Here is a 10,958-nt window from a genome sequence, read left to right on the forward strand (position 1 = left end):
GTTTAACTATTTTTATATTTAACAGTTTACATTTATATATGATATTGGGTAAACCTTATTTATCTTTTACGGATTTGTGTGATGTTTTCTTCTCTAGTGACAAGTGTAATTTAGGATTATACTTCCCTGTTACCAATTACAGTGCACTGTGGGAGCTCCAATAATAGTAGTATGTTATAATGGGTTTTCTTTTTTTTTTTTTCCAGCTTTGATTTATTAAAGATGATAAAACAACTGGGTAAAACAGAATCAATTTAGAATGTAAAAAGAAGGGGTAACATTAATATATTTAATATTATTGTACATATTTCCATCATTATGGAAGATGCATTACTTAAGTAATTTAATGCTTATGCAAATGTAATATTTAACATATGACTAAATGATAATGTTGTTCCATCATAATCTCTGAAGATATAGGAAAGCCTTGGTAGACCGCATGTCTTAACTTAAGACTAGAGTCAAGCAATAAAAGGGTAGAAAGAAGGAATAAAGAAGAGTCAAGTTAAGTGTCACTAAGAGAAGATATGATCATAAAGCTGAGTTCCACATGGACAGAGACTCCACTAAGCTTCCTGCAGAATGCAGAAGGTGTCCTGAAGTGACCAAACTGTATTGATCTATTTTGTTAAGCTAAGATACTTGTAAGATACTCCACATTTTTTTAATCGCTTCATTCATGAATTAAAATCCATCAAAGAAGGCAGGAGTCCATTTCTTAACTAAAACAGAGGGAACAAGTGCTCCATAGTGTGATACCATTTATAAAACATAAATTAAAAAGACCAGTGTGACTGGTGCTCACCAACGGTGGTTGTACTGTCCAGGTACAACTATGGTGTCAGCATGATAAGAATGAGCATGCGAGACTCTGCAGCCGCTCCTGGCACAATACAGAACGTTAGGATCAAGCATGGCACTGGGACTCTTCAAGGCTAAAAGGATTTATTACCCATAATGCAATGCATTTTGCGGTAACTCCGCTTCATCAGGCATATTGGGAACAAGAAAGGTCAGTGGTATTTATATGACACCATTAACCCTTGCATAAACGTACAAAAGTATATAGCGATATATAAACAGTACAAAAAATATATACATATTAAATGCAAAATATAAAAATACATGAAATCCACAGTATTTAAATATACATAAAACACAGGTCACATGCTAACGTGCGTTTTCAATGGTCTCATTTAAATTGCTCGGAAAGTGTGTCCAGTGTGAATATTCAGAAAGATTCTCTATTGATCATTTTTTGGAATCTATTATGTACATATGATGGTATAATTTCAATAAGAGATAAACTAAAAACATCAAAGTTGCTGTCATGTTTAAGTGATAAGTGATGGGATACGCTGTGTAGCATGTAACGGTTCTTAACGTTTGATCTATGCTTATTCTTGCGGGTCCGCACTGTCTGAACAGTGTGGCCCACATATTGAAGACCGCATTAACAAGCGAGAAGATAACTTGCATACATAGTATCACAGTTACTAAAAACATTAACCCCTTAAGGACCAAGCCAATTTTCACCTTAAGTGGGCACTGTCAGATACAAAAACTTTTGATGTGTTGTAAATCATGCAAAACCAATAGAGTTTGCAATTGCTTTCATTAGAAAATGTTCAGTATTTCATACTGAAAAAGACAGTGAAACAACTGCCCCCCTGCCTGCTTCGACATATACTAGTCCTGCTGTGTCCATGTATCATCACCTATGTCATGGACACACTTCCTTGATTGACAGCTGTGAGCGCAGGGCGCACAGCTGGAGGAAAAATCCTCCCACTGTCAGCTTGTGTCCCGCTACTGTCAGTGAGGACAAGCTGGGAGTTGTCGTTTTGCTAATGCTAGGGGAGATGTGAGCAGACAGCATACTGAGGGAGGGGGTGGAGACCTGCACAGTGAGGCCACGCCCCCTCACGTTGAGAGGAATTAAGACTAGTGAGCTAAATTAAAAGTGTAATAAAAAAATATATAAAGATGCTAGACACATAAAAATTAGATGTTTATGGTCAGGATTAGGAACTGAGCGATATATAAAAAAATAAATTTTGTTGGATCTGACGGGTACGCTTTAAGGACCAGAGCACTTTTTGCACATCTGACCACTGTCCCTTTAAGCATATATAACTCTGGGAGGCTTTTACTTATGAATTTGATTTCGAAATAGTTTTTTTTGTGACATATTCTACTTTAACCCCTTAATGACACAGGACGTATATTTACGTCCTGCGCCGGCTCCCGCGATATGAAGCGGGATCACGCCGCGATCCCGCATCATATCGCGTCGGTCCCGGCGCTCATCAACAGCCGGGACCCGCGGCTAATACCACACATCGCCGATCGCGGCGATGTGCGGTATTAACCCTTTAGAAGCGGCGGTCAAAGTGAACTGCCGCTTCTAAAGTGAAAGTGAAAGTGACCCGGCTGCTCAGTCGGGCTGTTCGGGACCGCCGCGGTGAAATCGCGGCGTCCCGAACAGCTTGCAGGACACCGGGAGGGCCCTTACCTGCCTCCTCGGTGTCCGATCGGCGAATGACTGCTCCGTGCCTGAGATCCAGGCAGAAGCAGTCAAGCGCCGATAACACTGATCACAGGCGTGTTAATACACGCCTGTGATCTGTGTAAAAGATCAGTGTGTGCAGTGTTATAGGTCCCTATGGGACCTATAGCACTGCAAAAAAAAAGTTAAAAAAAAGTGTTAATAAAGGTCATTTAACCCCTTCCCTAATAAAAGTTTGAATCACCCCCCTTTTCCCATTAAAAAAAATAAAACAGTGTAAAAATTTTTTTAAATAAACATATGTGGTATCACCGCATGTGTAAATGTCCGAACTATAAAAATATATCATTAATTAAACCGCACGGTCAATGGCGTACGTGCAAAAAAATTCAAAAGACAAAAAAAAGCTCATTTTTGGTCACTTTTTATACCATAAAAAAATGTTTAAAAAGTGATTAAAAAGTCCGATCAAAACAAAAATCATACCGATAAAAACTTCAGATCCCGGCGCAAAAAATGAGTCCTCATACCGCCCTGTACGTGGAAAAATAAAAAAAGTTATAGGGGTCAGAAGAGGACATTTTTAAATGTATAAATTTTCCTGCATGTAGTTATGATTTTTTCCAGAAGTATGACAATATCCAACCTATATAAGTAGGGTATCATTTTAACCGTTTGAACCTACAGAATAATGATAAGGTGTAATTTTTACCGAAATATGCACTGCGTAGAAACGGAAGCCCCCAAAAGTTACTAAATGGCGTTTTTTCTTCGATTTTGTCGCACAATGATTTTCTTTCCCGTTTCGCCGTGCATTTTTGGGTAAAATGACTAATGTCACTGCAAAGTAGAATTGGCCACGCAAAAAATAAGCCATAATATGGATTTTTAGATGGAAAATTAAAAGGGTTATGATTTTTAAAAGTTAAGGAGGAAAAAACGAAAGTGCAAAAACTGAAAAACCCTGAGTCCTTAAGGGGTTAACATAGTGGTAAATTTCCGTCGATAATTGCATCATTTCTTGGTGAAAAATTTCAAACTTTCATGAAAATTTTGAAAAGGTTTCATTTTTCTAACGTTGAAGCTCTTTGCTTGTAAGGAAAACAGACATCCCAAATAAATTATATATTGATTCATATATACAATATGCCTACTTTATGTTTGCTTCATAAAGTTGACATGTTTTTACTTTTGGAAGACATCAGAGGGCTTCAATTTTCCAATTTTTCCCATAATGTTCAAATCTGAATTTTTCGGGGACCAGTTCAGTATTGAAGCGGATTTGAGGGGCCTTCATATTAGAAATACCCCATAAATGACCCCATTATAAAAACTGCACCCCTCAAAGTATACAAAATGACATCTTGAAAGTATGTTAACCCTTTAGGTGTTTCACAGGAATAGCAGCAATGTGAAGGAGAAAATTCAAAATCTCCATTTTTTACACTAACATGTAGACCCAGTTTTAGAATAGAGTAAAAGGAGAAAAAGCCCCCCAAAATGTGTAACCCAATTTCTCGCGAGTAAGGAAATACCTCATATGTGAACGTAAAGTGCTCTGTGGGTGCGCTAGAGGGCTCAGAAGCAAAGAAGCAACAATGGGATTTTGGAGAATGAATTTTGCTGAAATGGTTTTTGGGGGGCATGTCACATTTAGGAAGCCTCTATGGTGCCAGAACAGCAAAAAAGAAAAAAAAAACACATGGCATACTATTTTGGAAACTACACCCCTCATGGCACATTACAAGGGGTGCACCAAGCCTTAACACCCCACTGGTGTTTGATGACTTTTCGGTAAAGTCGAATGTGTAAATACATTTTTTTTTTCATTAAAATGCAGTTTTTTCCCCAAACGTGCCATTTTTACAAGAGGTATTAGGAGAAAATGCCCCCCAATGTAACCCCATTTCTTCTGAGTATGGAAATACTCAAGTGGACGTCAAGTGCTCTGCGGAGCACTACAATGCTCAGAAGAGAAGGAGCCACATTTGGCTTTTTGAAAGCAAATTTTGCTGAAATGGTTTTTGGGGGGCATGTCACATTTAGGAAGCCCCTATTTAGGTGCACAGAACAGCAAAAAAAAAAAAAAAAGCCCCACATGGCACACTATTTGGGAAACAACACCCCTCAAGGAACATAACAAGGGGTACAGTGAGCCTTTACACCCCACAGGTGTTTGACAAATTTTCACTAAAAAAAATTTCACTAAAATGCTGGTGTTACCCCAAATTTTTCATTTTCACAATAGGAGAAAAAGCCCCTGAAAATTTTTAACCCCATTTCTTCTGAATATGGAAATACCCCATATGTGGATGCAAAGTGCTCTGCGGGCTAACCACAATGCTCAGAAGAGAAGGAGTACCATTGGGCTTTTGGAGAGAGAATTTGTTTGGAACAGAAGTCGGAGGCCATGTGCGTTTACAAAGCCCCCATGCTAACAGAACAATGGATCCCCCCACATGTGACCCTGTTTCAGAAACTACACTCCACACAGAATGTAATAAGGGGTGCAGTGAGCATTTGCACCCCACATTACGTTAGGGAGTACTTTACGTCCACACAGGGTATTTATGTACTCAGAAGAAATTGTGTTACAAATTATGTTGTTTTTTTTTTCCTATTACCCCTTGTGAAAATGAAAAATCTGGGATTAAACCAGCATTGTAATGAAAAAATAAAAAATTTTCATTTTCACGTACAAATTTTACGAAAATTCTTCAAACACCTGTGGGGTGTTAAGACCCACTATACCCCTTGTTACATTCCATGAGGGGTGTAGTTTCCAAAACAGGGTCACATGTGGGTGTTTTTTTTTTCTTGCATTTATGTCAGAACTGCTGAAACTATCAGCCACCCTTGTGCAAATCACCAATTTAGGCCTCAAATGTACATGGTGCACTCTCACGCCTAAGCCTTGTTGTGCGCCCGCAGAGCACTTTACGCCCACATATGGGGTATTTCCATACTCAGGAGAAATTGAGTTACAATTTTGGGGGTCTTTTTTTTCCTTTTACCCCTTGTGAAAATGAAAAGTATGTGGCAACACCAGCATGTCAGTGCAAAACTTAAAATTTTTTTACACTAACATGCTGGTGTAGACCCCAACTTTACCTTTTCATAAGGGGCAAAAGGAGAAAAAGTCCTCAAAATTTGTAATGCATTTTCTCCCGAGTACGGAAATGCCCCATGTTTGGCACAAAACTGTTGCCTTGAAATATGACAGGGCTCTGGAGTGCGCATTTGAAGCCTAAATTAGGGAATACTGTACGGCAGTGTTTCTCAAACAGGGTGCCTTTTGCTAATGCAAAACTTTCAGCATGGCTGGACAGTCAATAGCTGTCCAGCAATACTGGGAGTTGTTGTTTTTAGTGGAGACGAATCATGACACATTGTCTGAACTGGATCTTAATCGTTTGCATAAACTTTTTAAGCAATAGGAGGATGCTTGTAAATTGGAAATACAGCATAGTGTTGATGTGCTATATTTAACTAGATATTTTGAGAATCATATTTCACCAAGAGGATTATATCCTCCTATTGAATCTTAATTTCATAATGATACTGCTTTTACCCTTGTATGGGAGGAATATCTTGAGTCCTGCTCACGAGGTATGATTGAACGCCTTCGTAAGAAAAGAAATACCTTATCCATGAGCTATATGCTCACTGCTCGTAAGATTAGAGATCCTTTGCTACAGTTTAGTCATTGTGGTGAATTTAAAGGGGTTATCCACCACAAGGTGATTTTAGTACGTACCTGGCAGACAGTAATGGACATGTTTAGGAAGGATCTGCACTTGTCTTGGGGCTAAATGGCTGTGCTGTGAGATTACCAGAACACTATGGCTAGCTTTCTGTGAACTTGTATTTCCTGTTTTCAGTTTTCTTGTTTGCCTACAAATCCCATGATACCATTTTCCTTCTTCCCACGCATCAGCTACCCCACCCATTGAAACATAAATGAGCTGCAGACCTGTGGTCTTCAATCAGGATGCCTACAGCTGTTGCATTAGCTGCAGATTGATCCCTCCACCCATTGAAGCAGACAGGCTACCTGTCATCAGCTGACTAGTGAGTTAGGTCTCAACCGCATTGCAAGCTGGGAAAAAATCCGAGACAGCAGTCATTTTGTATGCTGTTAAAAATAAATATTGGGGTGAAAATCACATAAGAATTGTGAGAAAACAGTCACACACAGCTAAAGACATTATATTATGAACTACACTAACTTTACAGCCCCTGTAGCATCGTCAAATAAAAAAAATTCCCGGAATACCCCTTTAAAAGATTGGATAATCTGGTGTTAAATTGTTTGAAAAAAATTGAATTAGATACCATCAATTAAAAGGTCCATACATTTAACAGGGACAAAAATGACTATGCTTGTTGCCAGGTACAGAAATGGCCTAAATATAACCAACATAATGTGACATCTATTAACAGTACTACCAACAATAACAAGAATAAGATATATCCACAAACTTTTCAGGGTTATCTACTTCTAATGTGAATTTGCACCATACACAGGAAATTTTGTCTGTAACACAGGTGAATAATTCTACCACCTGTGCTGATGTAAGCTTGAGGCCTCAATCATTAAGAGCTATTCCTAAAAATAATATTAAAAATAGAAATAATTCCTACCATCAGAGTCATCCCCGCGGTAATGATAAATCTAAGTTTTCTCCGAGTTGCAGTCGGATGATTTACAATTCTAGGTTTCATAAGAAAAATCCGAAAAAGATTTTGGTACCTCTAATTTGCAAACCAATTCTATATCTAGTATGAGCTATACCAAGGTCACTTCTAAGGGCTCCATTGGTGCAGCTTCTGTTGTTTCTCTTGTTCCGAGCAGCATGTTGTCCACACCACCGGGAGTTGCTGGTTCAGCTGATAAATTGTCGGCTGTTATCGCACCACTGCAGTGTGTGAAAACATGCTTATCATACTCCTCGATTACCCTGAATGGTATTGGTTTGATTCTACTATTGAGGAAGATACTCTTAATAGTTCAATCCTTACCGTACATGATGTATCCAATTCATTTTTTGGACTCCCGTCTTGTTATTGTCAGCACTGCGGCACTCCATCAAATTCAGGAGTGTGCGACTTCGAACCTCATTACCCAAAATTTCCAACCTGTCCAAGGGAAATCAGTAAAAAGAAAATTCCTTTTAGAGGCTGTAGGGGTGGAAAAAAACACAGAATGAGAAGGTCCCAGTCCAGACTCAAAAAAAAAAAAATCTAATTTAATAACACTTCTGTAACTAAAGACAATACAAATAAGAATAAAATTAAGATTATTTTTATTTATCTTCATATATTCTTAATCAAAATGAGATAGATTTGTTATCTAAAGGGTTATCGTTTTGTCCCGTAGCCTTTCCTAATGATCTTCATTTATTTTTGGACCTGAATTGTTTTATTCGCAAACTAACGTTAGGATGCCATTTTTCTTTGTTAGAAAAATTAGGTACTGTTACAGACCCGATAGTCCCCACAGAAACTTTACCTACTGTTGATCTTAATGTTCAACATGTTAGAGTTGTTCCACCGTCATCCTTTTATCTCATTCATCATAAGGGACCACATATTGATATGTTTTATTCCATTGTTTCCAAGGAATTGTGTGCCTTACGTGGTGTGTGGAACTTCGGGAACTTCTAACGGTGAAAGTCTGCACTGTATTCTAATATTATTAAATCTTTTGGGATACGGGCTATTTAAGACACTTTTTCTATGGACACAAATTTTTCTTCTGTTCTGGCAACATTTTTAATTAATGTTATGCACTTTATTCTTGGACACAATGGGGGGGATTCATCAACATCAGTGTATGGTAGAGCTTTTTTTTTTTACCCCTTTCTGCTGCGTGTATTTGTCATTAAGTTGCGCAAAACTTACTAAACTTGCGCACAGGTCTCTGTGAATCATGTGCAGTAATAGAATCCAGCCCATCTCAGCTCTTGAAAAAAATATAAGGCAGACTTGTATGTGTGCTCGGAGCTGGTGTATATTTGCGCAAAAAAATGACACTTGCGTTCTTTTTGTGCGCAAAAAAAAAGACGCAGTTAGTAAATTCATGTCTATAGGAAAAACGGCTCTACGGTACACCTGAATGGTGATATCTTTAGAAAAAGTTCCACCAAAAAACACGCACAAAAAGAATGCAGGAAATATCCTTGCGCAAGAAAATACACCTAAAATTACTAAGCGCTGCGGAATCTGTAGGCGCTATATAAATAAAATTATTAATTATTATTATTACTCTATATAAATTGATGAATCCCCCCAATGTGTTTTCATTCAGCAATATTATTTACAGGCAAACGAGAGGCTGTGCTATGGGGACTTGATTCACCCCTAGCTATGCTAATTTGGTGATGGGGCGTTTCGAGTCCCTTCATATCGCGCAGTTTCCCAGTTTTTGTCAGTTTGACACCTTTTAAAGGTGATTCATTGACAATTTGTTTATTATTTGGACTGGATCATTACAACAGGCTTATGATTTTGTGGACTTGCTCAATACAAACGAGTGGGCCTTAAATTCACTCTCCACTGTTCTTCCACCGATATAGAGTTTTTAGATTTATTGATTAGAAAGGATTCTTTGGGGGGAATTAATACCCAAACTTTTTTTTAAACCAGTGGACATTAGTAGTCTACTTGAATTTAATAGCTTGCATTATCCAAAATGGATCCGCAATGTGCCCTACGGGCAATATTTGCAGATCCGTAGAAACTGTACGAAGTTTGAAGATTTTTCCAAACAATCCCTTATTTTACATGATCGTTTTCTTGAAAAGGGTTACTCTAAGGCTATACTTTCTAGACCTGGTATCCCTTAAACCCCAGATTCCACCACAGAATATCAATAATAGTCAGGAAAATCCAAATGAATATAGATATGGTTTCATTACTTGCTCTAACTGTGCTGCGAATGACATTAAGCGAATCTTTGGAAAGCATTGGTCCATTCTAAAGGATGACCCAGTTTTGGGTGATCTTCTCCCAGCTCAGCCTGGGGTTACATTCCGCAGGTCTGTGAACCTGCAAAATCTAATCGCCCCCAGTAGATAAACAATGACATTTTGAGTAATACAACTGATGCAAGCAGTACCGCTGAGAAGGGTATCTTTCCATGCAACACATCTAGGTTGTTGCTCTATAATTGGGTATGCTAAACATTCTTTTACCTCCAATATCTCTAAAAACATGTATTGTATTTATGTTTTTAGTAACTGTGATACTATGTATGCAATTTATCTTGTTCATGCAGTCTTCAATATGTGGGCCACACTTTTCAGACAATGCGGCCTGCATGAATAAGCATAGATAAAATGTTAAGAACTGTTACATGCTACACAGCGTGCCCCGTCACTTATCACTTAAACATGACAGCAACTTTGATGTTTTGAGTTTATCTATTATTGAAACTATACCAGCTTATGTGCATAATGGTTGTTTATACATGTCCATGTGCTATTAAGCAGGTATAGCGCGGGCTCCCGATTCTTGTAGCTGAGGGCCGGCATTAATAGCCGACATGTGGCGATCGCCATGGCCGGTTATTACCCCTTTAGATTGCCTCTGTCAAAGCTGACAGCAGTGTCTTAAGGTACCTTTAACTGCTCCCTGGTGGTCCAGTGGGGTGGATCGCCCCCTCCCCACACACACACAGCGCAGATCGTGCAGGAGGGGGGGGGGTTTAGGGGGTATGGGGGATGATCCATTGTGGAGGTAGCCGTCAGGCTTACCTCACTTTCTGTGCTGGCTGTGGCTCTGACAATGATAAAGCCTGGCAGGACCACATTGATCTGTATGAGGAATCTAATGATTCCTCCTAAAAGTCCACAAGGGGACTAAAAGTTTAAAAAAGTTTAAAAACACACACATTAACCCCTTTCTTATTAAAAGTTCAAATCATTCCCCTATTTCCAAATTCCTTATAAAAAATATAAACATAATAAAAATAAACATATGTGGTATCACCGCATGCGTAAATGTCCATACTATAAAAATATAAGGTTAATTAAACCGCATGGTCAATGGCATACACACAAAAAAAATTACAAAGTCCAAAATTGCATACTTTTGGACAATTTGTATACCCTAAAAAAATGTATAAAAAGTGATCAAAAAGTCTTATCAAAACAATCATGGTATCAATAAAAACTTCAGATTGCGAGGCAAAAAATGAGGCATCATACCACCCGGTAAACCAAAAAATAAAAAAGTTATAGGGGTCAGAAGGACAATTTTAAACATACACATTTTGGTGCATGTAGTTAAAATTGTTTTTTAAGTAGTAAAATAAAGAAAACCTATATATATTGTGTATCATTGTAACCGTATGGACCTAAATAATGAATATATATTTATATATATATATATATATAAATATATGGTTTCATTTTTACCGAAAAGTGCACTGCGTAGAATTGTTAGC

The sequence above is a fragment of the Hyla sarda genome, chromosome 5, assembly GCF_029499605.1.
Source record: "Hyla sarda isolate aHylSar1 chromosome 5, aHylSar1.hap1, whole genome shotgun sequence".
NCBI lineage: Eukaryota > Metazoa > Chordata > Amphibia > Anura > Hylidae > Hyla > Hyla sarda.